This window comes from Gopherus flavomarginatus, chromosome 3, assembly GCF_025201925.1.
Source record: "Gopherus flavomarginatus isolate rGopFla2 chromosome 3, rGopFla2.mat.asm, whole genome shotgun sequence".
Lineage (NCBI taxonomy): Eukaryota > Metazoa > Chordata > Testudines > Testudinidae > Gopherus > Gopherus flavomarginatus.
This window is the reverse complement of record NC_066619.1, coordinates 131,328,452-131,344,110: the sequence shown is the minus strand read 5'-3', so window position 1 is coordinate 131,344,110 and position 15,659 is coordinate 131,328,452. Positions and strand designations below refer to the sequence as shown.

The 15,659-nt window shown below is 44.1% G+C and overlaps 1 protein-coding gene and 1 long non-coding RNA gene across 13 annotated transcripts in view; one reads left to right on the top strand and one right to left on the bottom strand.

Annotated features, from left to right (window-relative positions):
• Positions 1-15,659, bottom strand: part of LOC127046830 (uncharacterized) — a 727,940-nt gene that overhangs the window by 603,857 nt on the left and 108,424 nt on the right. Inside the window, exon 2 of the long non-coding RNA XR_007773209.1 lies at positions 913-1,072. This is a non-coding gene — a long non-coding RNA (uncharacterized LOC127046830). The remainder of the gene's footprint in view (positions 1-912; positions 1,073-15,659) is intronic.
• Positions 1-15,659, top strand: part of NRG1 (neuregulin 1) — an 834,377-nt gene that overhangs the window by 729,850 nt on the left and 88,868 nt on the right. The window lies entirely within an intron of this gene.

Sequence of the window (15,659 nt, the reverse complement as noted above, 5' to 3'; positions counted from 1 at the left end):
AGGTATTGTAGTTTTGAGAATGCTTGGTGGAGATTTTATAGGTGTTGGTCTCTTTCTGAGGGGTTAGAGCAGATGCGGTTGTACCTCAGTGCTTGGCTGTAGACAATGGATCGTGTGATGTGTCCGGGATGGAAGCTGGAGGCATGAAGGTAGGCATAGCGGTCGGTAGGTTTTTGATATCTGGACCCATGGGAAGGAGACTCTGGAAAAATTCCACCACGATTTCAACAGCTTCCACCCCACCATCAACCTCAGCCTGGACCAATCTACACGGGAGGTCCACTTTCTTGACACCACGGTGCAAATAAGTGATGGTCATATTAACACCACCCTATATCAAAAACCTACCGACCGCTATGCCTACCTTCATGCCTCCAGCTTCCATCCCGGACACATCACACGACCCATTGTCTACAGCCAAGCACTGAGGTACAACCACATCTGCTCTAACCCCTCAGACAGAGACCAACACCTACAAAATCTCCACCAAGCATTCTCAAAACTACAATACCCGCACGAGGAAATAAGGAAACAGATCAACAGAGCCAGATGTGTACCCAGAAGCATCCTACTGCAAGACAAACCCAAGAAAGAAACCAACAGGACTCCAATGGCCATCACATACAGCCCCCAGCTAAAACCCCTCCAAAGCATCATCAAGGATCTACAACCCATCCTGGACAATGATCCCACACTTTCACAGGCCTTGGGTGGCAGGTCAGTCCTTGCCCACAGACAACCTGCCAACCTGAAACATATTCTCACCAGTAACTGCACACCGCACCATAATAACTCTAGCTCAGGAACCAATCCATGCAACAAACCTCGATGCCAACTCTGCCCACATATCTACACCAGCGACACCATCACAGGACCTAACCAGATCAGCCACACCATCACCGGTTCATTCACCTGCACATCCACCAATGTAATATACGCCATCATATGCCAGCAATGCCCCTCTGCTATGTACATCGGCCAAACTGGACAGTCTCTACGGAAAAGGATAAATGGACACAAATCAGACATTAGGAATGGCAATATACAAAAACCTGTAGGAGAGCACTTCAACCTCCCTGGCCACACTATAGCAGACCTTAAGGTGGCCATCCTGCAGCAAAAAAACTTCAGGACCAGACTTCAAAGAGAAACTGCTGAGCTTCAGTTCATCTGCAAATTTGACACCATCAGCTCAGGATTGAACAAAGACTGTGAATGGCTTGCCAATTACAGAACCAGTTTCTCCTCCCTTGGTTTTCACACCTCAACTGCTAGAACAGGGCCTCATCCTCCCTGATTGAACTGACCTCGTTATCTGTAGCTTGCCTGCATATATATATGAAAACCAAGGGAGGAGAAACTGGTTCTGTAATTGGCAAGCCATTCACAGTCTTTGTTCAATCCTGAGCTGATGGTGTCAAATTTGCAGATGAACTGAAGCTCAGCAGTTTCTCTTTGAAGTCTGGTCCTGAAGTTTTTTTGCTGCAGGATGGCCACCTTAAGGTCTGCTATAGTGTGGCCAGGGAGGTTGAAGTGCTCTCCTACAGGTTTTTGTATATTGCCATTCCTAATGTCTGATTTGTGTCCATTTATCCTTTTCCGTAGAGGTATATATATATATACCTGCCCCTGGAAATTTCCATTACATGCATCTGAGGAAGTGGGTATTCACCCACGAAAGCTCATGCTCCAAAACGTGTTAGTCTATAAGGTGCCACAGGATTCTTTGCTGCTTTTACAGATCCAGATTAACACGGCTACCCTCTGATACTATCTGTCTCTAAATATTCTATTGTAGAGATAGCAGCCATCTAAAGGATAAAGGTGTGCCCCAATAACTATAGGAACACCTGACAGAGCAGTGGAGTGAGGTGGATGCTTGTATTGCTAACCTGGCTGAAGGGAGGCCACACACTTGTCCTATCCTTCCCCATGTGCTGCCTTCACCTTTCGTCTATCTAGACCAGTACAGGGACTAGCTTTAGAGGGAAGTTTACTAACATCCTTCTTAGACACTAAGCAGCATTCAAGTAAAACAAACTTTATTTAAACACTTGATTAGAGATTAGGTGCAAAATTATTTTTTCCTGCCAAGATCTAAGCTCAGAGCTCTCTATTTCCTCTGCAGTGGTGGATGACATCATTAACACTTGCTGACACTATATTTAGTGTTAGGGAAGCCATCCAGTGTTGCAGCAGCAACACAGTACACTGAATACAAGTCCTGGGATGTGAACAAAGATGGAAATGATTTTTTTTTACTATTTAATTTTGAAAATGGATTATAGGTAGAGCAGGTAACAATGTTTGTAGTTAAGGCTGTGTAACATTTTCCATTATGAGCCCTTGTTTTCATCTGCATATAACTTTGATAAGCTATAGCCATTCAGGCTGAAATTTTCCATGCCAGGTATCTACCCCAGGCTAAATTTGTCTAGAAAGTTTCAGACAAAAAAATGTAGCCATTTCCAAGAACGAGGTTAGGGGGAAATACGTAGTTTTGCTAATGTTAAAAGGAAAGAGAGTATGTGTGTGTACACATACATATCTATTTTGGTTCATCTTTAGAATATAGTATGTTTTAGTTAATGGAAATTGTGCATCTGCAGTATAACCGGAAGTTATATTGTTGGCACATGCAGTGTGCTGGCTAAAGCCTAATCAAGTTGTCTTTGCTAGATAGTATATGTGGGTGGTTAATATTAATATACATTATATTTTCATATTCATATTCAAAAACTGGCCCTTTAATTCTAACGTGAATGTTAACTTCTCACCTCTGGTCTTTCTATTGCCTTTTTTAGTTTGTTTTTTTAAACTTTAAGTAGACTGAGGCAATACGACATGTCGCACAGCATTGGAGACTTCTGTATGACATCATTGGCCTTAGACAGTGGTCCTGACGACCTGTTCTGTGTAGCTATTTACTAGCCAGTTGGATTCCTGCCAACTGCCTAATGGATCATGAGTGAGTCAGTTTCATTCAGCCTCTTAGCAAAGTCAATTTGTCTAACAACACACAATTTGCTTTCATGTGGGTGGCACTGCTGTGACAAGCATATTCCAAAAGCCTTTGTGTCTGTAGGCAACAAGGGAGTTTCAAGGCTTGGGGGCGGGTGGGGGGGGCAGTAACTGATAGCAAAGGGGGTGACAGAAACAGGAGGAATGTGTTAGTGAATGCCTGCTAGGAAAATTAGACATTATGCTCACCTATGGTACTTCTGTCCTCTGCAAATGGTTCAAAGAATACAGCAGGTAGCAGTAGATAAGATGAATCTTTGAGAACATGTTGGAGGCACATTTGGCTTTTGATTCAACGCTAATGGTATTTGATGGGGAAAATACAAGAGGGGTGGATGTGCGGTGGGTGTGCACTGGCTCCCAGAGTGAGTCAGAGCTGTACAGTAAGCTGGAAGATGAGTTCCTTATTGTCTGGATGAATAACCAACTCAGATTGTGTCTGGGTACCATGTTGCCCTGAAGCATTGTGTTTTTATGAATGATCTGTTTTACATTAAGATGAGAGATACACGTTGGCTGACTCACTTAGGGGTTTAAGTTACAAAAGGATGGGCAATTAAAAATTAACACTAGCACCAAAAAGCAATCAGGAACAACAGCTGACATGAGGACAGATCCTTCCAGCTTTGTTGAGGAGATGCAGTGCAGCCCATGTTCCTGTTTGCTTTACTCTGGGAGGATGTGGGCAATGCTAAATAGTTTATCATAGAATATCAGGTTTGGAAGGGACCTCAGGAGGTCATCTAGCCCAACCCCCTGCTCAAAGCAGGGCTAATCCCCACTTAAGTCATCTAACCAATTTTTGCCCCATCAAAGGTTGAACTCACAACCTTGGGTTTAGCAGGCCCAATACTCAAACCACCGAGCGGCTTCCCTTCCCACAGATGCCACTGAATTCCTTGGCCAGCCTTAATGACACTCCAGCAGACACAGCTCACTCTGGCTTTGTTGGAGACTCGTGCAGCTGCTACTCCTCAAACTTATTTAGGCTGGTCTATGCTGATCTTCTAAAAGAAGCGTCTCCCACGCTGTTGAATCTTGACCCATATCTGCACCTCCTCTGTCCCCCTCTTTATCGACTCATGCAGGTGTTTTTCTAAAAACAGACACTCCATACCAGGCTCAATAATAGTTTGCGTTACAATTAATATTCCAGGATTTCATCCTGGCCAGTATTTTAATGAGTGTACAGTGTTTTTGGCATTAGCTGCTATTTCTTGATTTAATCTTCAAGTTGGTTTGGTTTTGTGCTGTTGTTTCTGTAGCTGCAAGATTAGGATATAACTTGCTCTGTTGAGACTAAAGTGCTAGAGTTTGCATTTTACCTTACTTGTTCCTTTAGTTAATTGCATCCTGGCTGCTATTTTTTAAAGACTGTGACTTAAAAGACAAAACAACATTACACAGAAAGGCATCCTCTCCTGGCATCAATATAAGGAAAAAGATGCTGTCCACTGTTTATCTCTCTTTTGTGACTCAAAATCTGGGCAGCCCAAAAGTTCAAGGCCTGCCTCATCCATTTAAACCCAGTGCCCTGATGGACTGGCAAAATTCCAAGACCTGCATCCCCAGGCTGCTGCACTGGGAACTAAGGCCTGATCTACACTGGGGGGGAGTGACCTAAGATACGTCGACTTCAGCTGCACTATTCTCGTAGCCGAAGTTGCGTATCTTAGATCGACTTAGAATCACTTATTTCGCGTCCTCGCGGCGCAGGATCAACTGCTGCTGCTCCTCCGTCGACTTTGCTTCTGCCTCTCACTGAGCTGGAGTTCAGCAGTGGACAGGCAAGAGATTGGGGATCGATTTATCGCGTCTACACAACACAGGATAAATCGATCCCTGATAGATCGATCACTACCCTCCAATCCGATGAGTAGTGTAGACGTACCCTAAGGGTCCTGCAACAGGAGCTTGGTAGCTCCTGTGGACCCATCCTCCATCATCATGGAAGTTGGGTTTATGCCTAATCCATAGGAAAGCACATCTCCCAACCTCTGTGGGGCTGGGAGACCACAGAAATCCTAACCCACCAAGGGGAGGGTTGCCCCTGCTGTCTGCACAAGGTGCCTAAAGTTGCCACCTTTTGAAAGCCATAAATCAGTTTAAACCACAGTATCCACATCTGTATGTCGTGAATTCTGAGGCTGTGCAACTCGCCTCACGCAGTGGCTTCCAAACCAGACAACCCCACGCAAACCACACAAACTGAACCAGTCCCTCAATTATCTGAGGCCAGATAACCCACAGGCAAAAGAAAAAATTTGAACTTGACATTGTGCCATGTAGCCATTAACTTATAAGGAAGAGGAGTGTGGGATCTTTTGCAGACAGAAGTAACAGACACCAATTGATTTGCTAACTATGGAAAACACCACTAGGAGCAGGAATCAGGAGTTTAGCAAGGAGGGGCCCAGGGTTTATTGGCTCCTGCCTGGAGCTAGTCTCACATGCCCAGAACATCCTGGCCCCCTGGTGGGGATGGTACTTTTGCCCCTGACTACCTCACTGAGTAAGAGCTTAGGCTGGGTGTGGGACAGGGAGACTGTGGGACTTAGTGGTGGGGAGGGCTTGGACCTGGATACAGAGTAATTTGTGGGGAATAGTGTGAGCCTAGGTGTGGCGCAACAGGAGGGGAATGTGTGTGGAACTGGGTGCAGGGGGGAACATGTAGCGTGGGAGAGCTCAGGACTGGGTATGAGGGAGCGGCAGGGGAGAGCTCAAGGATGCATCTAGGGTTTGCTAAGGGCAATGTGTGGGGCAGGGTGCAAAGGAGGGAGAGCTCTGGGCCCCCTCCTTAGGAGAATTCTGGCTGCACCCCTGGCAGTAATCACAGGCTCCAAGTGATGGATCCACATCAGTGGCTGAGCAGATGCCGCAGAAGGAATTGCTTTGAGAACAAGAAGTGGCTGTGTGATCAGAAAGCCATTGAGAGTCTGAGACAGTAGTTATTGGCAGACATGCCATCCCCTAAAGCCCACCTGAGATGTCTCCAATTGTCTGTGTTTATTAACTGAAGGGGAGATTTTCAAAGGAAGAAATGGGAGTTAAGTGCCCAACTCCCATTGAAAGTCAGTAGGAACTAGGCACCTAAATGTCCTTTGTACCTGTAGAAGTGACCCTGACCATTTATGGTTTTAATTTAGCTGGTGTTCTGTTTTAGCTGCATTTAATTTTCTGAAAAAGGGACAGTGTAGCAATGCCACTAGGATCAGTGCCAATTAGTCTTTTGTACCTGTGTTGCATTTCAGGTGACTAAGGGTAGAAAATATAGTTGGGTCCCTTAGCAGTATTCCCACGTGACACACCTTGACTATAAATGGGGCTCCATATGTGGTATGGTCCTATGTAATTTGAGTAAAGGAGGCGGAATCAGGCCCATAGGTTGTAAACTTCTGGGGTCAAAGATCATGTTTTTCTTTGTGCCTGGTACAGTGCTAAACACAAAGTCAAATTCCTGAATAACAATTAGTGATAAAAAATTATATTTTCTTTCTGATCAAAATATTATAGCTCCTCAAAAATCCCATTTTCTGCATCTTCCCCTTAACCTGAATCTTCCTGCAGAGGTTCCTTTTCAGTGGCATACATCTCCTGACTGCAGAGACCTTGGGTATGGTGTTATACTGTTTTAATACATGAGAAATGTCTAAGTCCTTAAAGAGGTCGGCATTTCAGTAATGCCAGCAATGCTAAAAGTCAGTTTAAACACTGCACTCTTGCAATTGATTCTTTTTTCCCTCTGAGACGGCTTCAGAATCTGTTCGTGAGATGCATGCAGTATTTCTGACCGCAGACAATGAAATTGAGGCTTTGCTCTTTCAGGAGCACACTTAGGAAGAGTCAGGAGTCTTCCATAGTTAAGGCTGTAACTAGCTTTCCATTGTAAACTTGATTATAATCCTCCACCCCACTAAAACTAAATCAATTTATGATTCATGTCTAGTCCTCTGCTGGAGAATAATTGGTTTAAAAAGTAAGCGGGTAACTGGGCGGGGGAACTAACCAAATATAAAAACCAGAAGTTTTCTCTTTTGTATAAGTTCCTCAATTATTATTTTAGTTTGTAGTTTGAAGTTGGTTTTTGTTGTTTATTTATTTAGTATCCTACAGTTAACTCCCAACCAACTTGAACTAGAAACTCTGAATGTGGTTTATTCTATTGTCCTATCCAACACTGCAGCATCCTAAGGCACAATGTATAATCCATCTAATCCACAGGCTTCCTGGGCTGGGACTAAAGAAGAGTTGATAAACTGTGCGGGAAAAGAGAGCCCCACTAGCTCTGTATAGCCACAGGGCCATGTAAAGTCTGCAGAATGAGAAAAGTCTAAGAGCCTCTGTGGTCCTACAGCATTTAGAAATATATTATAAAACTGTCCAGTCTCAGCTATTCTCATCGGGCTTTTGGGTTTTATATGATCTGCAGGGCCAGAAATAACCTCCCAGGCTAACCTTGGACAGGGAGCATGCAGAGTGCACAACTTTCCCAGGCTAAAGAGGGCCACCATCACAGTCAGATCCTGTAATATCCACTGGAGTGGGGCTGAAGTTGAATCCTCTGCCTGTCATTGTTTCTGAGCTCCACAAGAAACTACAGTATGGAGTAAATAAGTCCTCTTTGCCTAGGCAAAACGTTTAGCTGCTCCTTAGCCATTTCTCAGTATTTCTATCAATACACACACAGTGGGTTTTGCCCAGCTCTGGGGCAAGAGGTAGGTGTGTGCGTGTGTGTGTGTGTGTGTAAGTAAAAGAAACCTCTCCTCCTACTTGTACCTCTGTCCCCATGTTCCCCGGGGTAGAAAGACTTCCCTGATGGTTGCCACTAACAGTGCTCACTGCCCCTACGAGAGAGGGGGATGGAGAGGATGTAGGACCACAGATATGGCAGTCTTTTTAAATGGTCAGGAAATTGTAGGCTTAGGTTAAACAGGAAACTTCTGAAGAGTCAGAAAACTAGGAGGAGGATCGTTGGTAGGTGAAACAACCTAAACCTCTGATCACAGACCTTCACCTGAATCTTGCACATTCTGAATCTTGCACACAGCATTCCCCAGGTGGCCCACATAGAACACTGCCTTTTTGAGCACCCTCCTATGGTCTGGATAAACCACTCTGCACTGCTTTATCACACTCATCCTCCCAACATTGGTTAGAGACAATACACTGCAGACCTTAGCCAGAGACAAACTTCTTCCACATCCATGCTGACCATACAAGGTGCAGACTCCAGCACCCTATATGTGAGCTGGGCCAGGAACATCCCCTGTGTCTAATCTAGAGCAGAAGGATGGCAGCAGGTGAGCTCAGTGACTATAAGATTATAATTCATAAACACAACAGGCAAAAAGAGTCCTTTTGTTGCAGCTAGTGGGGCTTCCCTACCAGTAAGTGGAAGATTCTCACGGCAACATGTCCAAGTTAAAGTGGGCCTGGGAAACCAGTGCTGGACATTTAGGTTTGTTGTAATTACATGAAAATAAACCTACATTGTAGTCTCCTGACTTTGTGGTTTATTTTCATGTAATTACAACCCTTCAGTAATGCTATTTCACGTTAATAGAGACCTGTTTACAAACTGAACAGCATCTTACTATTCTTTCTCCCGGCATTATACATTCTCCAGGATTTTTACTTGTGTGACAGGTAGTAAAAAGGGCCTGCCTCCAACTTCAGCAAAATTTTAACTTGTTACAGGTGTAAGAAGAAGAACAAGGAAGGTGGCTGATCCCCTCTGACCTTTGTAAGCGTGCGGCCACAAGCAGACATGAATCCTTACCCAACCCCCACCTCTTTTAATTGAACAGCAGGCATTTCCTGGTTTATCCCAGAAGACTTTCCATCCTTCCATGGGCTCCATCTAGTGCCAGTGCCAGGCAGCACAAAGATGGTTACCTTGCATGCCCCTGAAGAAGTAGGTTTCCTCTACATGCCTGCTTAAATAATTGTAAGGAATGTCAATAAACTCTTACTAGGTTAAAACGAGAACTTAAACTTCTCATTTTGCCTTCAAGGCATGGCACAACTCTGTCTCAACCTCACCACTGATCTCATTTCTTAGGGTAGCAAAGAATCCTGTGGCACCTTATAGACTAATAAACATTTTGGAGCATGAGCTTTCATGGGTGAATACCCACTTCATCAGATGCATGTAGTGGAAATTTCCAGGGGCAGGTATATATATATGCAGGCAAGCTAGAGATAATGAGGTTAGTTCAATCAGTGAGGATGAGGCCCTGTTCTAGCAGTTGAGGTGTGAAAACCAATGGAGGAGAAACTGGTTTTGTAGTTGGCAAGCCATTCACAGTCTTTGTTTAATCCTGAGCTGATGGTGTCAAATTTGCAGATGAACTGAAGCTCAGCAGTTACTCTTTGAAGTCTGGTCCTGAAGTTTTTTTGCTGCAGGATGGCCACCTTAAGGTCTGCTATAGTGTGTCCAGGGAGGTTGAAGTGTTCTCCTACAGGTTTTTGTATATTGCCATTCTATAAGGTGCCACAGGATTCTTTGCTGCTTTTACAGATCCAGACTAACATGGCTACCCCTCTGATACATTTGTTAGGGTGTCTCCCTTCACACAGATAAGAACATAAGAATGGCTGTACCAAGTCAGACCAAAGGTCCATCTAGCCCATTATCTGTCTACCGACAGTGGCCAATGCCAGATGCTCCAGAGGGAGTGAAGCTAACAGGCAATGATCAAGTGATCTCTCTCCTGCTATCCATCTCCATCCTCTGACAAACAGAGGCTAGGGACACCATTCCTTACCCATCCTGGCTAATAGCCATTTATGGACTTAACCACCATGAATTTATCCAGTTCTCTTTTAAATGCTGTTATAGTCCTAGCCTCCTCAGGCAAGGAGTTCCACAAGTTGACTGTGTGCTGCGTGAAGAAGAACTTCCTTGTATTTGTTTTAAACCTGCTGCCTATTAATTTCATTTGGTGACCCCTAGTTCTTGTATTATGGGAATAAGTAAATAACTTTTCCTTATCCACTTCTTCCACATCACTCATCATTTTATATACCTCTATCATATCCCCCATTAGTCTCCTCTTTTCCAAGCTGAAGAGTCCTAACCTCTTTAATCTTTCCTCATATGGGACCCTCTCCAACCCCCTAATCATTTTTGTTGCCCTTTTCTGAACCTTTTCTGGTGCCAGTATATCTTTTTTGAGATGCGGAGACCACATCTGTACACAGTATTCAAGATGTGGGCGTACCATGGATTTATATAAGGGCAATAATATATTCTCAGTCTTATTCTCTATCCCCTTTTTAATGATTCCTAACATCCTGTTTGCTTTTTTGACCGCCTCTGCACACTGCGTGGACATCTTCAGAGAACTATCCACGATGACTCCAATATCTTTTTCCTGACTTGTTGTAGCTAAATTAGCCTCCATCATATTTTATGTATATATATGTCTTGCTGCCCAGTTTGCTGGTCTCCTTCCCTAAGTCAAGCCTACAAGGGTAATATAAGCTCCGGGGGCATGGTGTCTCTTGTTTTGTGAAGCACGTAACACACTTTTGGCCCTGTATAAACAGTCATTGCCTGCTTTGTTTGCAAATGGAGATTTTTGGGAGGGTTGTTCATGTTAACAGTTGTCAGAAATACAGTTGTCAGAACAGCTGATGGGAGCATGCGGTAATAGTTAAGGCTCAGTGGGAGGCAGATTTTTTTTTTGCAGTAGTGCACTATGATGTGCCAACCTCTTTCCAGACATTCAATAATGGGTGGTGGTCCCTGTTGAAAGAGCTCAGACTCTATAGAGGTCCTGAGTGTGTACTACTGAAGTCAATACCAAAGCGTCCATTGACTGAAGGGGTGCAGGAGCCATGGGAAAACAAGGGGTGCAGAGGATGTATGCTCGTGACACTCAGACCAACTTTGCTATCCCTTCAGACCCATCTAGATCCTTTCGTGAAGTCAGTGGATGAGGACAAGCTGGCTCAGGGTTAATTCTGACAAGATCAAAGAGGTGTTAGTGGGTCGGGGGGAAGTACTCAAAAGAGTAGACAAGGATGATAGCTGACCCCTCATTCAGTGTGTGTACCATGTGTGACTAACCAAATAGTAACAATAGCCAAACAGGCATTTCTTCATCTACATCTGGCCAGCTGGTCTTCAGCTTCTCTGCAGATATTGCTACTTTCATTCATGCCTTTGTCATCTTGAGACTAGACTGCTGTGTGACATCCTCTACATCTATCATCTCCCATCCCCTCCCCATAGCATCCACAGCAGTTGTTCACATAGGATATGTCTACACAGCAATCACAGGGTGTGGCTGCAGAGCAGTGAAGCCAGAGCAGGGCGAGCTTCAGCACAGGCTAACCATTCGAGTAATTACCCAGAGTCACATGGGCTTTCCAGCCCACACTGCCATAGCTTCACTTCTCCAGTAGCTAGCCATATTCACACTAGTTTGGGTATGTCTAAAGAACCGTGATTCAGTGTAGGCATGCCCATAGAACAGTCATATTAGGGAAGTGTGTAATGTATTTTGAGTTGTTCTTTAATGCAGTCTCACAGCTGATAATAAGGAGGAAGAGCCAATGTCGTGTGACAGGCCACCCACTGTGAGTACCCATGCACCATACTTTGAGAGCCAACGCTTTAGAAAATGTAACCATATGTAACCTCTTCCTCTTAGTACCCATTTTTATCTGGGTGTTTTCCTTGCAGTGAGGATGGTGCCCTCTATAACTGTCACTCAGTTCATGGAACCCACCCATCTCATCTCCTACTCCCCTGCATGTCAGCCACCAATAGTACAGTGAAGAACCTCTGATTAGAATTCCCTCAGAATGTGTGCCAGTGCCATTTCTGAATCTCCCGATGGTAATGGTTGAGTGATGCAAGCCACTCCTGCCTTCCCCTCCTACAAGGGCTGAATATGCAGCCTCCAACTCAGCTAATCTTACAGAATTTTTGTTCACGTGATCTGTCTCTCAGGGCTTGTCTCCACTTACTGGGGGATCGACGCGCGGCGATTGATCTACCATGGGTTCACTAGACCCGCTAAATCGATCGCTGATCGCTCTCCCGTTGACTCCGGTACTCCACCGGAACGAGAAGCATAAGGTAAGTCAATGGGAGAGTTTCTCCCATCGACCCAGCATGGTGTAGACACCACAGTAAGTCGACCTAAGGTACTTCAACTCCAGCTACATTATTCACGTAGCTGGAGTTGCATAACTTATGTGGACTTAGCCCCGGAGTGTAGACCTGCCCTCAGAGACAAAAAAATGATTGGATTGGCCAAGAATAATTTACAAGTTGCCTACTTTATATCTTCATACACTCACTTCTGACCAGTAATCTCCCAGACAATGGAGATTGAAGCCCAACTATTATCAAGTATGGGGATGTCCCTTGCAAAGTAATACAGGCTATTGCTCTGATAAATAGTTTGCAATATTTTTCCATTATGGAATAGCATCTGCATACTTCCTTTGTTCGGTGATTCGCCAAAAGCATTCTCTTTAGTGCTGAAAATGGTTCCTTTGTGTGCAAGACAATCTGTTCAGCATTGGTGCAGTAAAGACAACAGTAATTGTAAACAATGAAGCACATCAGGAAAGCACTTTTTCCCCCTCCAAGTGTAACTGCATTTTTTGTATGGAATTCAAAAAAGAGCTGTAACATGGGAAAGATGATAAGAATTGAGATCACTGAGGACAGTGTTTGTAATTAATTTGGGGCCAAAGTTCAGTGCAGAAAAATTCCTGTGTTTGTGTGTGTGTGTACCCACAATGTTAATATGGCAGGCATCCATCTTGAAAGATGATGATGTAAGCACCAAAACCGTTCTGTTACTGTGTGTCATGCTATAGCAGCTCAAGTGGCTAAAAAGTCCAGTCATAGAGCAACAGTCATTGCCACAGATGATGCAGGCATGAGGTGTGGGGCCAGACAATGAAGCTGACCCACTGTTAGCCCTTGAGGCTGGCTGTGCTTTCTTCTTCTCCTGCTTCGCTTTCCCATCTCACTCATCCCCTCTCTTCAGCCTCTTTGGTGCAGCACAGCTCTCCACAGTGAGCTGTTGATAGCCGCATCTTCCCAGCTTGCGGTGTCAGCACTGGAAGTATTCTAGTCCCTCTTGCAAACATCCTTGGACCTTAGCACTGGTCGATCAGTGGCCTTTAATTCTCCATACAGGAGATCCTTTGTATGTATTTTAGGTTGAGAGATGCACTAAAATGCAAGTGTTTTCAATATGGCTGGTCGCAGCAGAGGAATGATTAGTGTTTCATCTCTTAACTTATAGTTTCTGATGCAGCGAGGAGATGTTTGAGAGGTTGGTTGTGATTAAGGGATGCTTTGCTATCTTTTTGTTTCTTGTTCTTTAGGCTTGTAGGGACTGGGAACATTATTGAGACATCTCACTCAGCCTGCATTGGGACGGGGGAATGCCTCCAATTTTTCTTCAGTGATCTCAGTGACTAATTTAAGGCCTTCATCCTGTAAGCGACTTTCCACAGGTGCAGTCAATGAGGCTCTGTTCACCTACTGGAACCAACTCACCCAGAGTTGCTTACAGGATTGGGGCTTAGGGGAGGTGACATTCCTTGGCTAAAGAAAGCTAGACTGCAGTGTATGAAGTAAGATGTTCCTTCTGAGAACCAAGGTCTTCCTCTAAACAAATGAAGAACGAAATATGCTACATCAAGTAAACATTAAGACACTAGAGTACACTGAGCTTGATAGGCTTTTTAAGGGGGAATGTATGGATTCAATTTGTTCTCTGCTAAAGGGAGAACAGGAATTTCATACAGGAATGCATCTGAAAAAAGAAGAGTCACAAAAAAGTCAATTTGCCTTTCTTATAGTTTGTCTGTAGTATCCTGGCGGTCATTAAATATGATTAAGGATCTGAACAGGAGCTTTCTTCGTCACACCTTCTCCACTTACATTTGTTTGCACTGGTTTTATTTTTACTGCTTAGTAACACCCGGTCTCTGAGAAATTCATGCAGATCTTTTGTTCGATCTTGTAGCAAAGTCATAGACCTGTTTATGCTATCGGAGACTGTTGCCATGGAAGTGAGTGGGATATCAGAAGTTCAGCATTAGAACTTAACTGGGGGTCAGTTCAGCTGAATGGATGGGAACTGCAATGATACTTAAGGTCTAGCAACAAATGCTAAGGAAAACTGTGATGGCAAAAACAAAGATCAGTGTGTTCTATTTAAGTGCAATGTGTTTTAAAATCTGCCCGGGTATTCTAGTCCTTCTCTAGGAACTCGATCCGGTGAGGTGGTGGTGTTGGTAACCTCCTGGAGGCAGCGGGAGCCAACATTACTCAGTACCCTAAGGATGCTCTCAGTCATCTCAAGATAAGGTTCATGGTCTTGGATGCATATTCCATCAATCCCCTGTTTATTTCAGTGAGCTTCTCTCTTTCAAACATATGAGCTGCCATATAGGATCAGGTCCGCAGTCCATCATGCTCAGTATCCTGTCTCCAGCTGTGTCACATACCAGAGTTTCAGGGGGAATGTACAAAACAAGGCAGTTATGGAGTGACCTACTCCCGTCTTCCACTCCTGGCTTCGGATAGTCAAAGCTGTAGGGTCACCCTGACCATGGGGTTGCATCCCTGACCATCTTGGCTAATAGCCATTGATGGACTGTTACGTTTTTTAACCCAATTATACTTTTTTTCCTTCATAACATCTTATGGCAGTGAGCTGTTCATTGTGTGAAAAATTCATCTTGTTTGTATTAAACAGCAGGTGACCCTGGGTTTTGTGTAATGTGAAAGGGTAAATAATACTTTACTATACAGGGATACAAGGTCCGTGAGGTAATATCTCTTTCCTAATCTGAACAGCCCTAATCTTCTTATTCTCTCTCTCCTCGTATAGAAGCTGTTCCGTACTCTTCATCCTCTTTATTGCCCTTCTCTGAACCTTTCCCAGTTCCACTATATCTTTTCTGAGATGGAACAACCAGCACTGGAGGCAATATTCAAGGTGTGGGCACACTACAGATATATACACTGGCATGATGATATTTTCTGTCTTGTTTTCTATCCTTTTCCTGATAGTTCCTAACGTATTGTGAGCCTTTTTGACCGCCGCTGCATGTTGTGCAGAAGTTTTCAGTCATCCTTGTCTGCAGGCACTTAAAGATCTCCCTCTTAGGTAGCAATAGCTAGTTTAGACCCCATTATTGTCGTATATTGTTGGGATGATGTTTTCCAATGTGCATTCCTTTGCACTGATCGGTGTTGAATGTCATCTGCCATTTGGTGCCCAGTCACTCAGATTTGTGAGAACTCTCTGTACCAAGGTACTCCTAGGCCCCTGACTGATGAGACTGCGCATGAATGGAACTGCCATGCCATTGCTACTCTGCCTTTAATTAAGTAGTCATTAAAAATGAAACTGTTTCACTTCCTCCAGTTCAGTAGGTGACAGTGATTGAAGGGCCCTGTATGCCCATGATGGCTGAGAAATTGAATCATTAAATTACAGCAGTTGTAAGACCCCAGATTATGATTAGCTAAACAGCTTGCTTTGGTTAGTGATTAATGTGGTTGCAAGAGTCAAATCTGTTTTCCTAGAAGATAAAGAAGACAACCTCTTAAGAAATGCAATCTTTGGCACACATCCGGTTATTGGAAA